Source organism: Tasmannia lanceolata, unplaced genomic scaffold (genome assembly GCF_043159265.1).
Source record: "Tasmannia lanceolata isolate RefF3 unplaced genomic scaffold, GAP_Taslan_0.1 ptg000025l, whole genome shotgun sequence".
Lineage (NCBI taxonomy): Eukaryota > Viridiplantae > Streptophyta > Magnoliopsida > Canellales > Winteraceae > Tasmannia > Tasmannia lanceolata.
The window spans coordinates 6,077,711-6,097,619 of record NW_027518702.1 but is presented as its reverse complement, the minus strand read 5'-3'; the positions used below and the strand labels follow the sequence as shown (position 1 = coordinate 6,097,619).

At 39.8% G+C, this 19,909-nt stretch overlaps 1 protein-coding gene across 2 annotated transcripts in view; it reads right to left on the bottom strand.

The window, feature by feature from the left end:
• Nucleotides 1-19,909, bottom strand: part of LOC143857702 (uncharacterized) — a 30,283-nt gene that overhangs the window by 9,521 nt on the left and 853 nt on the right. Inside the window, exon 2 of one of the 2 annotated variants that reach the window (XM_077368146.1) lies at nt 6,204-6,259. The exons of the other annotated variant lie outside the window; for it this stretch is intronic. The gene's annotated coding sequence lies outside the window, so the exon portion shown is untranslated. The remainder of the gene's footprint in view (nt 1-6,203; nt 6,260-19,909) is intronic. 2 annotated transcript variants of the gene reach the window in all.

Below are 19,909 nucleotides of genomic sequence, written 5' to 3'. Positions count from 1 at the left end.
AACATTTCTAAAATATTGGGCCGTAGCACTAGCGAAACCTATTTCAGACCAATGCACTCTCCTGCTGGCCACAGAGAACCAAAGTCATAGGCCAAGATCATTAAGATTTTAATTTGGCTTGGCTAGAGGTGCCAAGACTAAGGAAGGAAATTAAGAAACTAATGAAGGAATGCATGGTTGAGGAAAGGAAAGGTTTTCAGTATGCCTGCAAGATGAAGCTGTTGAAAGAAAAATTGAAGAGTTGGAACAGTACTTCCAAAGCCACGTTAAATACGATGAAACATGTTCGGAAATCCATATCCATGATAGATGAGGCAAGCGAAAATAGACTCCCGACAAGGAGATCGAGTCAAGAGTAGAGGCATAGAAATAGTGCAACAACATCCTCAAGTGGGAGGAGATCAGCACGAGACAGAAGTCTAGTGCCACTTGGCTCAAGGAGGGAGACAAACACCGCATTCTTTCATAGAATAGTGAATGCTCATAACAATGTTGATAGCATTCAATGTGTTACAGATAGATCTACCCTAGTGGAGAAGAAGGAAGAAATAAACAGTATGCCTTTCTTATTATACCTTGCTTTATTCAAGCAAAAAGTTGTTGAAGACCTAGGTAAGAGGGTGTTAATTTTCAGTCTATCTCTGTAGACGCATGATCTAAAATTGAGAGGTGTTTCAATGAGGAAGTAACGAAGGCCATCTTCAGTAAGGCTAGAGAAAAATCCCCGATGAATTTCTTATGGAATTTTACTAGGAATTTTGGGATCCGGTATGTGTGGATCTTATGGATGTATGTGAGGAGTTCCATGACCATGGATACTTCAATAAAAGCATGAGTTCTACCATCATTGCCCTTATTAGTTGTTCCTGAAAAAGAGGGAGTGATGGAGGCAAAAGATAACAGACCAATCAATTTGGCGGACAGTCTCTACAAGGTTATCCCCAATGTCTTGTTCGTAAAGCTTTAGAAAAGTGCTGCCTAGGATTATCTCCCCCATCCAAGGTGTGTTCGTGGAAGATAGGCAGTTCTTAGATGGGGTGCTGATCACACGGGATTGCATCAACTCTCTCCATTGTGGGAAGAGTAGCGGTTCCCTATGTAAAGTCGATCTAGAGAAGGCCTATGACCACTTGGAATGGTCCTTCCCATTGTTTAAAGCCTCCATGCAGAAGTAAACCCCCTTTTACATTGGTCAACTTCTAGTCTAAGTCCGAGCTTTTCCCTATCTAAAGTCTAAACTCACTTGACTCACCTGAGTCCAGAGTCGTCTTCCTTTTACCTTGGACAAGCTCTCGTCTGGGTCGGAGTTTTGAAAGACTAGTCCTTTCTAGATTGCCTCCTTAAAATGGGATTTAGACGGAAGTGGAGAAGCTGCACTCTCCGTTGCACCTCATCGACCCATTTCTTGACTTTGGTCAAAAGCAAACCAGTTAGGTTCTTTAGCAGCAGTAGAATTATCAGGCAAGGAGAACCCCTTGATTTTTTAGGTTATCGGGAAGGCGTTTGAGTTAAATGCTCTCCAAGGGAGAAGCAAATGGGCTATTCAATGGGGTTACCGTCGACCAAGATGCCCCTTGATTACTCACATGCAATAAATTGGTGACATGATTATTTCCACCAAAACAAGTGACTTTAACCTCGTTATATGAGGATGATCCTTAGGTGGTCCAAAGTACTGGCAGGCTGATCTATTAAAGAGCCCCCTGGTTGTCAACAATATAGATTCTATAAGACGTGCGAAGATGGCAAACTTTTTCAGTTGCAAGATGGAATCTCTCCCAATTAGTATTTCAGCCTTCCTCTTGGCATAGGTTCTCACTCAAAAAAAGCTATGGATCACATTTGTTGAAACGGTTGAGAAGAAGCTTGCATTGTGGGAAAAAAAGGTATATCACTTTTAGCCGAAGGATTACAATTACCTCTCAGTCTACATTATGTCCATTTTTAAAATCCCTATGGTGTTGTCGGTAAATATCCTTTAGGGTGGAGAAGAGTCCAAGAAGAACAAGCTCCTCATTAATTGGCAAGAGGTCTGTAGATGAAAGCAAAATGGAGGACTACGAAACGGAAATATTAAGTGGAGGGATTGGGCTTTCCTTGGTAAGAAGATGTAGAGATACGAAAAAGATAGAATTATTTTATGGAGGAGACTAATCCATTCAAAGTACGATCTCCCAGGGAATCCTAAAAGCAAAAATGGATCTAATGTTTGGCAGTCCATCCGATCGATCATGGAAAAGTTCATGGATGAGATCAGAGTCAGTGTAGGCAACAGCAAAGATAACATGTTTTCAAAGGACAGCTGGTCGGATGACCTCCAGTTGATGGAACGACACCCAAGTTTGTACATAATCACTTCTAGTTCTAGTAAATATTCGTGGGTTGAAAACAATATCAATTGGGTCGACTTGAAGATTGAACAATTTTGGGCTCATTCTTCAAGAAGTATGAAGAGATTTGCTTTTTTGAACTGGGTGAAAGGCTAGATCATGTCTATATCTCCTCAACTCAGAAGGATGGGAGATGTTGGATCCGGGAATCTAGTGAAAATTTCTGCCTACATTGTTTTTTCGATTGCTTGCTCGGGTTGACTGTACACCTATTCATAGGGATTTGGCTTGGAAAGCTCCTATCCCTCCATGTGTCTCGGCTTTTAAGTGGAATTCAATTTCTAACAGCATCAATTCCCGTGACATGTTGCAACAGAAAATATTCAAAATGGCCAATTCGTATGTTGTGTAAGGCTGCAGAGGATTCGTCAAACCACCTTTTCATCCACTGTAATGTTGCCTTTGTGATGTGGACTAACAACCTTAAGAGCTTCAACGTGTCTTGGGTTTTTCTAGCATCAATTGGGGAGCTGATTTTATAGCTGGAACCACAAAAGGTTAGGGAAGAGAGGAGTATCATGTGGCATACCAATACGCTTGCAGCCATATGGGGAATTTGGAAAGAGAATAATGCGAGTATTCAAGAAGGAAACCATATCGGCTTGATGATCTTAAACATCAAGGCCTCCATCATCTTATGGGCAATGGCTTACCATCACCGGTGACCTTTTACTATGTCTGATATGCTCACGAAATGGAAGTAGCATTAGACGGATCCTTTACATTTAAAAAAAGTAGCAAGTTGTGTTCCTTCCCCCCCAGCCAACTCGGTTAAGATGAATGTCGAAGTTCTAGGGGCAACCTTAGCCTGGCAAGCATCAACAGTGTATTTAGAGGGACTTGGGATCTATTATATTCTCTTTCTCTGGCCCCATTGGTGTAAATGATTCCAATAAGGCCAAAATTAGAGCTTTCCTTGAAGGGCTAAAACTTGATCGCAATCATCTGGGTAGGCACTTACGAATGGAAGAAGATTCGGCCATTGTTATATAGCGGAGGCTCCCTACAAATTTTCAGGGCCCTGGAAGTTTGGCAATTACATATCTCAAATCAGAAACATCAGTTGAGGCTTGATGCCTCTTTTTCCCACACTGCCCGGCTTGCCAACACTATGGCAGACGGGCTCACTAATATTTGAGTCATTTAAGGAAAATATTGTCATCTCTAACTCCTTCCCCATTGACTAATTGGTTTTTGTACTGATTATATTTTATTTCTTTTATAGTATGCTCTTTGGAGTTTCCTGACACGTTCCCCTATTCGGCTTTAATTTAAATTATATTTTCAAAAAATAAAAAACAGCCACCCCACATCGCATTCCAAACGCCTGAACTGCCCAACCTATTGGCCCTACAATGCCAGCAGCTTCCCTGTTCTACACCATATTTGTGATGCAAGCCGTTCAAAAACTTTCTGAATCCTTCATAAATCTTCAATTCTATTTGTCTAACATAACTATGACCATATCTTTCACTCTCCCTAAATCCCTTGGAAAGAGCAGGTTACCGAACATGTTGAGCAAATTTCTCATGATGGACATTGTTAACTTACCAACTTCTCCAATAGCTTAAGCTGTTGGAGAAAGGCGTTATTTATCTTTTATACTTTAACACTCCCCCGCACGTGTGGCCCACTTGGCAAACACGTGGCACACATGTGGTCCCACTTTGGGCCAACCATCGCATGTGGATTTTTGCTATCCGGGAGGTTTGAACTTGAAACCTTTGGCTCTGATACCATGTTAACTTACCAACTTCTCCAATAGCTTAAGCTGTTGGAGAAAGGCGTTATTTATCTTTTATACTTTAACAGACATCTTTGTTACAGCTCGAGGAAATGTTCCAACATGTTCTAACAAGGTTGCATAGCATGGTCCCCATCATTTGTTTAGGAACTTCTTGTCTTCTTCGCCATTAGTAGGGTCAACTGTAATTACACCATTTCTCAATAACTAGTAAAATATGTCAATCGCATTGAAGCCATAATTCTTGCTTCAGAATCATAATACTCTTCCGACTTACAAATCAATTTCTGAAGATGCCAAATTGGCTGCAAAACTCAAGTGTTGTTTTCTATCCACATTCCAAACCAACTTCTCTAGTCACTTTGGAAAGAAAGAGATAGAGCTTGTTGAAGAAATCACTTGAATGATAATCCGCTAAAAAGAAGAAATATGAGATGTGGGTTATCTCTCTCTTTTCTCGGTTGATATCAGGGCACAGGAAAACAAGAAAATTAGGTTTGATAGCTACTCAACAAAGTGAAGCACCCAACACCAAATATTTTCTATTTGTCTTCGTAAAGAGACACAGATACAAAGCATTTGGAAAATGAAAAATCCATGTAGACATTTGGTCCCCCTGATTTATAGGGAAGGCCTTTTAGTTGAGCTTCTTTTTCTTTTCTTTTTTTGAATGATACCTTTTAGTTGAGCTTCTCTTATTTTGTAGATTTTGTATGGCCCTCCATTAGGGCTCAGAGAAAACCATATCTTTCATTCCATTAGACAAGAATATCTCAGACAAGGACCAAATTTTTCTCCTTTGCATGCCTCCTATATTATTAGTAATGCCCTTTGTTTAAAACAAAAAAAATAAACACAAAAAAAATACAATTATATGATGCTTACACATGACAGGACTTCAGAGAGAGAGAAAAACCAACAGAGTAACACATGCATGAGTAGTTTCTACTAGGTTGTATTTGACTAGGGTTGGTCTGAAACACAGGTGCATTATGTTATGGGATTAATGAAGTTACCGTTTATCAAAAAAATGGCTTGCAAAAAGGGACTCTAGTAGGAATCGACTGATGATTTCTAATGCTTTCCATCTCTCTTAAGTTTTGATCTTAGTGAAGCCATTTGTAATTCTCGCTTGTATTTTCAAGACTTCTCATCACTCTTTACCTTTTAATAAATCTTCCTTTCTCTCAAACAAAAAATTAATGAGGTACGTGCTTGGTTTTGCTTTTAGTTGAATTTAAGTTCAAAACTCATGATTTCTATTCTATTCATGCTCATTTCTGGATATAATTTCTTACTTTCATCTCACACTAATAGAGAACAAGACATTGAAATAAAGATGTATATCTAGATGCTATATTTTTCTCCATTTGGGCGAGAACTCAAGCATGTAATTATAGTGAAATAAATATACCATGCAAAGAATTGCTACATTGTCATGGCCCCAATTACAGGATATGAGCAAAGATTGGGCTTGTCAACAGACTCAATTTGGGTCAGGTCCAAATGTCTAGGTCATGATCCATTTGGCTCCTAATTAGCCGGATCCTAATCGGAGAATTCCTTGGATCCTACTTTCGGTGTCTAGGTCAGTCCGTTTCAAATCGTACAGTCCATCAAATTGCCTAGATCCAACAATAACAAGTTCAGATCGAAATGATGTAGTCTATCAAACAATGAAAGTGAAATTCAAGACCAACTTTTGACTTACAATGGAGGTATTGGGTTCAAAATTTTTTGGAACCATTGTGTGCCCATAGAACTCTTTCTCCATATGTGCTAATTTAATATGAAAAACACACTTTCATTACGAGGTTAAGCCTAAGCCAAAATGTGACAGCACTACAACAATACATTGACTGTTTGTTAACACATTAGATTGTTTTTTTTATAAAAGAAAGTCTAGGTCATTATTTGTCGAGGCTATCTCAGAGCCCACAGAGATAAAATCTGTTATGGAGTACAAAATGTACTACATCAGCTTCCCAAATCCATTAATGCACTCAATGAAGAAAACCAAATAGTACAAGTACTCTCCATGCACAAGAAGCTAAATTAACAACAGTTACCTGAAAGCAAAGAAACACACTCTTCTACGAAATTCTGGATGTGCTTTCTAAACAAGCTGAACAGATTAAACAACATGAAAAGAAGTTTTAGTCCAACATTGCAGTGTAAAAATAGAGAAACAAAGGCAAACATGTGAAGATGTAAAATGAATATATATACATGCAAAAAGTAACTGAAGTTCCAAAATATATCCAGCTTCCCTTAGCTAAAGCACTGCGATGAAAGTAAAACGATAGTAAAGCTGTGATCATTAAGAGCTAGTTTTGAGACATTCAAGAGAGAGAGAGAGAGAGAGAGAGAGAGCTACTTTTGATAGATTCAACTCTGTTGAAGATATGACGAACCAATTCTGACAAAATCGAGTTTGTGATGTACAAATAAATTCAATAAATTGCTATGCAAACAAGTGTATGGATAAATGGCCATAACTATATGTAGTGAAAGTGGGCATTCTAATCACAAATATTTTGGACTAGCAATAACTAGATTTAATGAAAAAAATTAAAAAGACACTAAATGCACAACTTAAAACATCAAACTACCATCCATCAGTAGAACTAAATAGGAAAATTTTGGTTGAAACAACCTTCTAGAAATTACATCAAGGAAATCGTAGTCCTGGAAACCTCAAGCACAATCTATCCCCCCCCCCCCCCCCCCCAACAAAGAATGCCCACCATTCTTGGTTCGGCTTGGGTTGTTCACGGCTTCTGCCTCGTCTCGGTTGATGAGCTTTCCAAGTACGTCTCCATTTCTTCTGCTAAGGGTCTTAGGACCTCTTTTCGATTGGATGGGCTGGGTCTTTGGTGCGTCCGTCATTTGCGAACTACTGGACTTTGGGCCTGTCATGAGCGTACTACTGGACTTGGGGCCTGTCATGAGCGTCACAAATTTTCCACTAGCATTCACCAATCGTTTCGCTTGAGTAGCAGAGATGAGTGATTTGGCACCTTCTGTTGGTTGATTCGCCTTGATGATATAATCTTTCCCATCCTTGACGACCCAATAATTTCTCTCTTTACAATAGAAAATAGCATTGTGGTCACACAGATACGGACTACCAAGAATAACCTTGCAAACATCTAACGATACCACCTCACAGGTGACATTGTCAACGTACTTGTCAGTAATGGCGAACTTGAATGTACATTGACATGTGATCTTCCTTTCCACGTCTTTTTGGATCCATCCAAGTGGATACGGCCGTGGATGTGGAGTGATCGTCAATCCCATCTTGGCGACAAGTCTTTCAGAGATCAAATTCTTCTGGCTTCCTAGATTGATGATCGCCTCCACCAAGTTTTGCTTCACTTGGATCTGAACATGAAAAAGCTCCTCATGTTCGTCTTGAATATAAGGTGTTTCATCAGATCTGGTCATGAGTGTCAGCTTCTCATCTACGGATGTCATCTCCTGGAGTTTCTCGGCTTCTACGACATGAAGGGTAGCCTTAGATTCTTCCTTCGTGCTTGTGTTTTGGAATCTCGTCAGTTGTAGCTCAGGCTGTAGTATCCAACACTCCTTGTTTGTGGCTCTCGACGTTTGCAATGATCACACAATGCCTTACGAACCGTGTTGGGGTACTTGCTCGGTTTTGGATTGGATTTTAAGTCTTCTCTTGTTTTGTCCTCTTTCTCCTTCTGCCTCCGATCTTGTTTCTTGATCGCCATGGCTTTGGTGCTCGCCTCCTAAATATTGGCGATGTGAAGGAGATTTAACTCTTCCCGAATGTACTCATGTAGTCAAACTAGGTATTTCATAAAGGTTTCTCGCTCCTCTAGAGAGATCCCAAGCAGTATGGCTTGTTTGTGAAACTATGTGGTGTACTCTTGCACCGTTTGCTCGAATCGTTGCCGTAGGTATTGCCATCGTACCCATCGGTCTTTCTTGTATCCGAGGGGGTAGGACAGCTTCCGAATCAATGTCTGGAACTGCTGCCCGGTCACGGCCGCTAAGCCCTTACTCCTCGTGTAAGAATTCCACCTTGTAAAAGCGTGACTAGGGAGCTTTAGACGAGCAAAATTTAACTTCTGCATGTCTGTGTACTGGTGGATCGAGAAATATGCCTCAAGCCTATCGATCCAATCGTTCAATATTTCCGCGTCGACTTTACCATTGTACACCGGCATGTCGATCCTTGTGTCACGGGAAAACAGTTCAGGACACAACCGGTATTAAAATCCAAACTTACCTCGTCTCGTTGCGTCTTGAGAAGTCGTCATTTACAGCACATTTGTTTGCCACTGGTGGTTAAAGGGGTTGGTCAGCCAAACTCTATAGGGAGAGTTGGCCCTGTGACCTGTTGACTCCTTCCCCGTTAGGCCCAGCAGGTGTGGGTAGGAACCTTGGCGGTTTGCTCATGGGTTGCAAGAGGACTTGCTTGTGCATCTGACGCACAAAGCAGGAAATCATGCATCAACTCGTAGGCGTGCCCTAAGGGAGCTTTGGGTGCGGACTGCGAGCTATCCACAGGGATGCTCTAGTTTCTTTGGTCGAGGATGGGGGCCAAAGACAGTGCATGTTGGGTTGGGTTCCCACATGCATTGTGTAACGACCCGGCTTCCATTACCTGAGGTCATTACCAAAACCACTGAAACTTCTTTTTTTTAAAGAACAGATAACAAATAGCGGAAGCGATTAATTAAAACTAAATAAACTAAAACCTTCCCATCATCATTATTCTCGTGAACAACTAACAATAAAAAAAATGTCTCCAAATTTGAGACCCACTAACATAATTAAACCGAAAGTCTGAATAACCAAAATAATAAATCCTAAATCCAAAACCACGGAAGTGACCATGATGTCAATCCGCACTATGACTAGTACCCCAAATGCCCGCATTGGTCTCATCAAATGTCTTCATTCGCAAAAGCTCCCTCCTCTTCACCTACCATTCCTGTAGGATATGAGGGTTAGAAGCAAGTAAAAGAAACTCTCTGAATAATGAAATTAAGCGACATGCATTTCACCATAATATTTTCTACAACAATGGAACAATAATAAAACAGAAACTATAGCAGTCTTATTATCAACTTATAACTAAAACAAATAATTGTAAAATGCAATGCACGTGTGAAACTTTAAATGATCTCTCCTTTTCCCCAATGATCATGCGGCAGTTCCCATTGATTTTCTCCTCATGTACTGCGGTGGCTTTCTAGCCTGGCCGGTGATCATTGACCATCAAGGACCCTTCGTTCCCTAATGGAACGTGATCCACTTTAGGATTTCGATCGGTTCACCACAAGGGTTCCTCCCAATGCATCGCCCACCAGCTGTCGTACGCTCTCGGACTGGTTGGCTTTTGGCTTTCCGCCCAAGGTTGGATCTAAGGGTTCTCCTTAGTCCTCCCTCCCATTATTCTCAATCCTAAATATGTGTACAATTATTTTCCAATAAAGCCTTTCTTTTACAATCCATATCTCAATTTTCCAATCATTATCCAATTCCAAGCATTAAATAATTAAAATCGGAATAACATGCCTAGAACAATCCACTCTTATTACACATGCTAAATTATTCATTTCATTATTATGGAAAATAGAATAATAAAACCACATCAACATTAAAAACATTATTAAGTGAGTAACCAAAACTTGCCTTGATGCCTGAACTTGGAAATTTCGAAGTACCTCTAACAAGGATCAGATGGAAACAAATCCTGAAATCATAGAATTACAAACAACTAAGCTTTCCATTTGAATGTTAAGTTTTATCCCAAGGTGAGGTTCATCCCCTACTTATACATAGTTATCCCCCCTCCCTTTTTATTTTTTTATTTTTCCAAACTTATCTGTAAGAGGTCTTACTTATCTCTAAGATGAAAGTACTGATTTAAACTTTTGAATTATTGGACTCATATACGTTTACAAAAATTAAAACACTTAGTGGTAGTACTAATCTTAATGTAAAATAAAATTTGTATGAAATCTCATACTTGATAACATACAGCATACTTAAGAAAATATCATGATTTTCATAAACTTAATATAACATGATGTTGAGATGAAAAACTTTCAAATTTCCATGTACCTACTTCTTACACAACAATACTGTCATAAAGAAAACTTTGAAATTCTATTTATCTAATATATTAATACCATTGACATGAAATTAATTAGATAAAATGAAATTCACCTATGTCTTTTAAGGTACTATACCTTACCAACTTTTTTATTAACAATCCTTTACTTCAAGTCAAGTACTGTCTTGACGAAATTTCTTTAAGTAACTAAGGTATAATGGTATAAGACATAAACACAATTTCTTTTGAATACTTAGTTATTAATTAAATAGATATACATATAATACAGTAGTCCGATATTAATTTCATCATACACAATTTCTCACATAAAATTTTTCTTTTTTAACTAGTACTGACATTCACCCATAACTATAATTTCACTGACATTCACCCACTTATGGGGTGGCATAAGTGCACACGTCCCCACTTGGGAAAGTATACACGCCCAAAATACTTTGTAGAGATTTGTAATTCTCCACTTTTACAATCTTCCTTTAATTCCTTTTATTGGCTTTCCTTCTTTATAAGATTAGATCTTTTAGTCCTTTTTTTTTGTAAATCTTTGCAAAAGAAATATAGTTATCTAAATATGTATATAATACACAAAAATAAAGTTTAACATCAAGATGAACATATGCAGGATAGAAATATAATTATGTCGCTGAAATTATAATTATGGGTGAATGTCAGTACTAGTTAAAAAAGAAAATTTTTATGTGAGAAATTGTGTGTGATGAAATTAATATCGGACTACTGTATTATATGTATATCTATTTAATTAATAACTAAGTATTCAAAAGAAATTGTGTTTATGCCTTATGCCATTATACCTTAGTTACTTAAAGAAATTTCGTCAAGACAGTACTTGACTTGAAGTAAAGGATTGTTAATAAAAAAGTTAGTAAGGTATAGTACCTTAAAAGACATAAGTGAATTTCATTTTATCTAATTAATTTCATGTCAATGGTATTAATATATTAGATAAATAGAATTTCAAAGTTTTCTTTATGACAGTATTGTTGTGTAAGAAGTAGGTACATGGAAATTTGAAAGTTTTTCATCTCAACATCATGTTATATTAAGTTTATGAAAATCATGATATTTTCTTAAGTATGCTGTATGTTATCAAGTATGAGATTTCAAACAAATTTTATTTTACATTAAGATTAGTACTACCACTAAGTGTTTTAATTTTTGTAAACGTATGTGAGTCTAATAATTCAAAAGTTTAAATCAATACTTTCATCTTAGATATAAGTAAGACCTCTTACAGATAAGTTTGGAAAAATAAAAAAATAAAAAGGGGTGGAATAACTATGTATAAGTAGGGGATGAACCTCACCTTGGGATAAAACTTAACATTCAAATGGAAAGCTTAGTTGTTTGTAATTCTATGATTTCAGGACTTGTTTCCATCTGATCCTTGTTAAAGGTACTTCGAAATTTCCAAGTTCAGGCATCAAGGCAAGTTTTGGTTACTCACTTAATAATGTTTTTAATGTTGATGTGGTTCTATTATTCTATTTTTCATAATAATGAAATGAATAATTTAGCATGTGTAATAAGAGTGGATTGTTCTAGGCATGTTATTCCGATTTCAATTATTTAATGCTTGGAATTGGATAATGATTGGAAAATTGAGATATGGATTGTAAAAGAAAGGCTTTATTGGAAAATAATTGTACACATATTTAGGATTGGGAATAATGAGAGGGAGGACTAAGGAGAACCCTTAGATCCAACCTTGGGCGAAAAGCCAAAAGCCAACTAGTCCGAGAGCGTACGACAGCTGGTGGGCGATGCATTGGGAGGAACCCTTGTGGTGAACCGATCGAAATCCTAAAGTGGATCACGTTCCATTAGGGAACGGAGGGTCCTTGATGGTCAATGATCACCGGTCAGGCTAGAAAGCCACTGCAGTACATGAGAAGAAAATCAATGGGAACTGCCGCATGATCATTGGGGAAAATGAGAGATCATTTAAAGTTTCACACGTGCATTGCATTTTACAATTATTTATTTTAGTTATAAGTTGATAATAAGACTGCTACAGTTCCTGTTTTATTATTGTTCCATTGTTGTAGAAAATATTATGGTGAAATGCATGTCGCTTAATTTCATTATTCAGAGAGTTTCCTTTACTTGCTTCTAACCCTCATATCCTACAGGAATGGTAGGTGAAGAGGAGGGAGCTTTTGCGAATGAAGACATTTGATGAGACCAATGCGGGCATTTGGGGTACTAGTCATAGAGTGCGGATTGACATCATGGTCACTTCCGTGGTTTTGGATTTAGGATTTATTATTTTGGTTATTCAAATTTTGGGTTTAATTATGTTAGTGGGTCTCAAATTTGGAGACATTTTTTTTATTGTTAGTTGTTCACGAGAATAATGATGATGGGAAGGTTTTAATTTATTTAGTTTTAATTAATCGCTTCCACTATTTGTTACCTGTTCTTTAAAAAAAAAAAAAAAAAGTTTCAGTGGTTTTGGTAACGACCTCAGGCAATGGAAGCCGGGTCGTTACACATTGCGCGTATGGACCGGTGCAAGGGGCTAGCTATACTGTTTGCCTCCTGCACCGCGGTACGTCTTGTGGGCAGGCCAATCTCTGGGCCTTCCATGAGTTCGTGCCGGGGCGACCTTGGTTGCCCTCGTGAGGTGTACACCTTGCAGATCAGTCCATGGGGCATCTTGCTCCTTGGATGACCAAGCCCCAGCGCTTGGCGGATTGGTGCGTGGCATCATCATGCCTCGTACTCGATGGACTTTGCATTGGGCCCCAAGGCCTTATGTTCGATGTACTCGTGATGCAGGCTGATCATGAGTGTGGGTATCTAGAAGCGCATGTCAAGATCTGAGCCAAGTAGCATGTTGAACAGCTTAGAGTTTGTGTTCACATTTGAAGCATCAAGGGGTGTTGGCGTGTAGGGCCTTTAAAGCCTTGGACGATTGAAGGCTTGCCCTAGCATTCGTGCATGTTGGGGCGCCGCACGGGTTATTCCGCTGCTCAAACATTTGGCCCGTGACACTTGCCTCCATGAACTTGGATTCTCTCTTTCGAGTAGGATGTTTGTGATGCCGGATCTCATTTTTCCTCCCTCTGTCATTCTCGACATCCACCTCTTTCGCACGAGTGGCGGGTTCAGGATTCGACTGCGAGGTTGATGCCTCCTTGGCAGACATCGGTTGCGACATCATCAACATGATAGTCATCATCTGGCTCTCGAACTATGAAAGTCTTTGAACTACTCCATGATCTTCCACCGTATCTCTTTGCTCAATGGTTACAGGTACTGAGCCTTTTTCTTCACGTGGCTGTTGTAGCGAACAGCGGGCATTCACCATTGTTTTGCAGTCCCAGGACGATGACGGAACTGTAGCTCTGATACTACTTGATCTAAAAATTGATTAGAACGGACTAAATCCAAATCCGCAACAACAAGCTCAACAACTTTTTCACAAAGAAAAGAACATTGAGGGATGGAGAAGCATCGTACAAACTTTTCTTTTTAGCGATTATCTTTTCCATACTTTACTATTCTCCATTAATGTTCCAGAACAGGGAAGAAATACATGGCATATGGGCGTCTACCCTTACTCGAAACTATCATCTATTTTTAAAGAAAAGGAAAAACAATCATATATTCTATCTGCTAACTAGAACATTATCTAGGTAAGTCTTATCTCTAGATCCTAAAGATTCAGCCAATTAGTCTCTTTTCCTTGGTAAGAGTGGTTATCAAAATGAGATAATGTTAATCTCAATTGCAATCTAAGAGGACTTGAAAAACGAAAATTGCCACACGGCAGTCCTTGCAATGTCACCTGCTGGTTGTCCAATGCATTTTGACCCACATACCAAAACCCGCCACGTCATCTAGTGGTCAAAAAGACATGTGGGACTGATGGGGCTGTATTTGCCGCCACATGTGGCACCCTCCGATTGGGCCCACTCTTGGCCACGATCCACCTGGATCACTTTCTACAATCTTTCCCTTTTCTTTTCTTTTTTGAGATACTATAAAAATTACAATGGGGACCAGGGGTCCCACCTGGCAAAACATAACATCAAATAAAACAGGCCAGGGCATACCCTGAGCCAGAAAGGCTAAATAAAACATATCGAATGCATTGCTTACAGTCCTTACAAAAAGAAGCTTACCCCGACCATGCGGAGACAAACACCCTATCTTACAGTCTTTTCACCCTTCATCCAGCGTCTTTCGCCACCAACAACCACCAAAATTTCAGGTCTTCATCCAAGACTCAAAGCCATCCCAACCCCGCCGAGTTCAACTAAGAGGAGCATTTCCCAAGCTCGTCCAGAAGACTTTGGAGGTGGGAAGTCGGCAAACCCATGACAATCGCTTCCGGATTTCTTTCCAAAAAGCCTGGGCTTGGTCGAGTCTCAATTTCTTCCTCTAAATAAGAAATAGTTACCTCCCTCGAAAGCTCCCATAATCTCCTCCGGCGGCTCCTATCTTCTGGTAAATCTCCAGAGATCTCTTGAAATGAGGGGGCGTTGGTGGAGGCTATCCTTTCATCATAAGTCATTCTTCTCATCTTTTGAAGGATTTTTTCCAGCACCATAATCTCCATGAGCAACTTCCTCCTGCATCCCCCTGGACATAAAGATGATTCCTGTTGCAAGGGATATTGTTCTTCCATCTTTACTTGCTTAGATATGAAGGATGCCCATAAAACCTTGCAAATTATAATCAGTTAGTGCTATAAATTATGTCACCGCCATAAGATCCCTGTCCTGAACCCGGGTGTCCCGAAAGTCTTTTGTATATACTAATTATTACTTAAGCGAGCCATCCCATCCGAGGGACCCTGCTCACCTTTCCAAGGCGAGATTTGAAAGCAGTTGCATAGATCAGAGATTTGACAGTCGCTTACATAATCCCCTGCCCACCCCACCTTTGACCCAAAACTAACTAAGAAAGAAATTTAGCACTAATCCAACCCTGGACCCAACCCCTATCCGGCTCCATGGTATAGATCTGAGACTAGGGGAATCCATTTAGGGCCCAAAACTACGAAATTAGCTGCAGATGGGACCTAACCTACCAGATTTGGGAAAAGATTTTAGGAGCTTGAACAATCTGTTGTTTATCTTCCTTGATCCTGATTTCGAAGCCAGGGTATTCTCCAGTAATTTCATAAAGGTACTTCCTTGAGATCTTAGCCCCTTAGCCACAGGATTTGAACCATCATAGACACCGCCAGTGGCTCGATAGTCAAAGCTTTTTCTGACTCTTAGGTGCAGGCCAGTTGGCTATGTATTCGTGTCCAAGCAATCAATTTTCCGCCTAGGGGTAGGGTTTCTAGGTTTAGGTATCTCAGGACTAACTGATGGATTTTTGGGTCGAGCCAACTGGGCTTTCTTGGGCGCACCAACCTGAAGAATTGATTGGGTAGATTTGAAATTTGAATTCCCTACTAGGCTCAACGGCTCGACAGGCAAACACCCCTTACTCGCTGGAAGTCGTTCCTCCGGCGAACAAGAACCCAATCCAGAAATAGCTGGAGCGGGGATTTCCTTCGAAAGCTCAACCCCAACAGTATAGGTTTGCTCTGAAATTTTGAGCTTAACGCGGGAAGTAAGAAAGTTTCAGCGGGGAGCTACAATTTTGGCCGAGACATAACTCATGCAGTTCTAATGGTGACCTTCCATCTTGGTTTCTACAACCTTACCAAAAAGGCCCCCTACCGCCTCCACCGTTGAAACAGCCCAGGCGTGCAGTGGGATACCGAAAAAGTGAACCCAAAAAGCCTCATCTCCCTCCTCTGCCTGAATGAATTCCTTTTTTCCATGGTAAGAGGGAGAGCAAGTAATTGTCGAAGGCCTCAGATCCCTTAGCAAGAATTTGTAATGCTTTAAACTCAGATTCAAACATAAAAAGAACTTCATTCGTCGCCAAAATAGAGAGGCAATGTAAAGATGGGATTTCCCAAGACGCTTGTGCCCAATTCCAGAGCTCCTGCAAGGTCTCATTAGGATTCTTCTTTCTCCCTATCAGGCAAGCTCTAAGGGAGCCCATACGTTTCCCCACTTCCCTACCCGTGATAGATAAAGATGGAAACCCTGAATTGCTATGACGGAAGATTTTACCCGAATCAGGCCAAGGGTCATCCTCACCACCATTGAGAACTTCCCTAGAGGATTAACTAGTACAAGGAACCCACTTGAGGGGGGTTCTGGCCCGATCACACCTGCAACATTTCTCCCGCCATCTGAAATTAAGATATTGACAGGGAGCGCAAAGCCATATTTGTTGTCTATTAACTAGGTCATGCCAGAGATTCATTGTGGGTCTCCCCCCTCCTCCTCGAGGTATACTTGGTGAGGGGGTTAGATTTGATCTAGTTTGCTGACACCTTCTGCATCTATTCCTCCATCCAAAATTATGGTAGTGACATTGCAGGCATTGTCAATCTTCCGCCATCCCCCCATGTACACCAATACTATTGCAATCTTCCCCTATCAATCCTTGTTTTCTCCCTTCCCTTCTCTACCTCTCGTATTCTTTCTCTTTCTTGACAACCCATCATCTCTTTTCTTGGTTCCACCATCTCCTCCTCATCTTTCTTCTTCTTATTCTCCATCTATTCTCTTTTTTCTTGCTTCTCTTCTTTTATCTTTACTTCACTATTTTGGAGAGGGTGCTGCTGTCCCGTGTATGGATCGTGCCAACGAGCTTCTCCACCACTTTCTTGGGGCCTCATTCACGCATATTGAGGTGTAGGGACTGTTGTGCCATCGGGTGAGTTCTTTTCTCATATTTTCATACCTATTTCCTTTTCTTTTAGCCCTCATTCATCATAGGATTGATCCCTCAGTTATACTAGTTTAGAGTTATATCCCTTCACATTAGCTTAGGTTTTGGGCCCTAGAAATATTCTTTTCATTGTGGACAGATTTATGCAGATTTTTATTTCTTTATTTTGCACCTATTAGTTTCTTTCTTTTCTCTATTAGTGATGGATGCATGTGTTAGTTGCTTATTGATGGTTTATCCTTAAGGCTAACTCTCATAAATCTTCTACGCTGCAATTTATTGAAGTCTGATATATTTTCTGTTTGGGACATGGTTGGCTACTTTACTCATAAAGAATATTGCCCATTGAGCTCCTAGAGTTTTCGGAATTAACCGCAAACCTCCAGGTTTGCACCAACAAGTGAGAAGTTGCACGTGTATTCCTTGGGGTCACGGCATTTTCAGGAGCCTTAAGCCTAATATGTCTGCTAATGTTATTCCGGGTGACTTTAATCTCAGTCAACATGTCTAAATGCTGATTCAATGTAGCTTGAGTACTTTGTTACCATGCCCCTCGGGGTTGGACTCGACATAGGACCCTACGGACCCTAGAAACAGCTGAGACCGACTCCTAAATAGAAACTAAGATGACACTAGGCTATTGAAATTAACGCCTACTTGACCTAGGAGTGGACCCTACGATCTAAGATATCAATAGAGACACGATTTCTACCGAAAGACGACCTAACAAACAAGAACAACCCAACTAGACTGTAAGGGGAATTTGAATAGATGAACAACCTAAGGCCTACAACTAAGGGGAACCCTCTATCAGGACTTTCACAAACACTTGAAGGGCTAAGAGCAATGAAACCCTACAAGGACTTTTACCAAGCACTTGAAGTGCTACAAGTGATGAAACCCTACATGGGATCTGAGCTCTGATATAAAATTGATGTGAATCATAGATTCGCGGGTGGGGATAACCTCAGCCAAAAGATATAGGGAGAAGAAATGAAGGGGGGAAATGACGTAAAGAAGATGGAAAGAAAGAAAAAAAAGGAGAAAAATATAAGGCTCACAACTGTGAGCTGGGGGACAATTAAAGGAGAACGGGGGAAAGAGGCAACATACAATCTCAACCGAGAGAGATGAGGGACATGAGAGAGAAGAAGAACTAATGATAAGAGTTTATGAGTAGAAAACTAACCTGATATGAAGCATCACACTTCATAAAACGCACTACATCCAATCAATATAAGAAAGCAAAATTTCATTTATATTCACTTGTTTTCAAGGCCAACCCCAACTAGTTTGGGACAAAGGCTTAGTTGAGTTGAGTTGAGTATTCAATTGTTTTCAAGACCAATAGACCTTTCATAATGAAAAAACAAAGGACTCTTAAATCTTTGTTGCAAAACAACTCCTAGTCTAATTAAGACTCTTGTTGTACTTAAACTACTAACTCCTCATTGAAATAAAACTATTACATGAATTCTCCCTACTACAAGTAAACTAGGACGGACCCTTCAAACCTACTAGGACTCCTAACTCATTATGGAAACTAACCCACTTCAAGCCCACTAGGACTCCTAACTCATTATGGAAACTAACCCACTTCAAGTCCCACAAATACAAGGGCTCCCTTATGCTGCAATGTGGGCTCTTTTGATCACTTAACAACTTTAGCGATTAATTACCAATCAATTAAATATCCCCATCATATAAGATTTTAACAATAAACATGTCGGCCCCATTTTAAACACTTAAAACCTAAAGAAATCAAGTGATATTGGTGGGAAAAGACTGTCACACTCCTCCTATAACTTAATAGAGTCAAAAGATACCTAAAAGAAACTTGAAAAATAAACATTGGCCTTGGGATGGTCCCATCACACCAACAGTCACTTTTCCCTTTTAGGCTTCTAGTCATTCACATGGCACTAATAGATTGTCACAACATGGAATGGCTCATGATCCAAAAATATTGCTGGATGTAAAATGCTAATCATCTAATTGATGAACTTACAATTGGATGGCTGAAATGAATGTCCCCACCAATTCCCATTTGACACCGTTGATTGGAGGGGTAGCACTGTCCCGAAACCGTGGGACAGTCCAGTATGGGACCCTTCCGTGATTATTCCTGGTTGAGTGACATGTTATACGTGTATAGTATAAACCATCCAATATGCAAGTACATAGTCATTCCCATGCAAAAATGCACGTGCAATCCAATGAAACCATGTGAAGAATGATACTATGTCGAGATAAAAAACATATGAACAAGGTCCATATAAGGCTACATACATGACATCAGCACCCTCCGAATCAGTCATCCCGAGAGCTACTGCACATTGGTGATGTCATAGACTGAAGACCCCTCCGATTAAACATCCTAACTTTTTTACCAAAGGACTTGGAACATGGAGAGACGCACAATTTTTTCTTTGGCACCAATTTGCAGGACATGAATCAAATGGCCACAAACAACAATTGTCCAATCAGATTAAGATTCATCGAATAGCATCTATAAGGTGCCCCTAGATGAAGGACCTGGATCATGCTGGCATCATGTGATAGGCTCAGACGATCTTGTCAGCGACCTCTCAATATTCATGAAAAACGATTGAATTAATCAACCTAATTGTCTTGTAGCAACCTCTAATTTTTTACAAGACTCAAGGAAAGATAAACCCATCAGATGTAAATGCAAATTCTGGCTGCACATCTCTACACACGAAGAATATTAAACTAAATCTTTACACGAAATTGATGGAAAATAGCATTATGAAGTAAACCCATGGTCAAAAAAACATTTTTATAATGAATTCCTACAGAAGGGCATCTATAGATGCACAATCACAACAATCTTGGCTTTCATCTACACCCAACTAATACTAACAAATA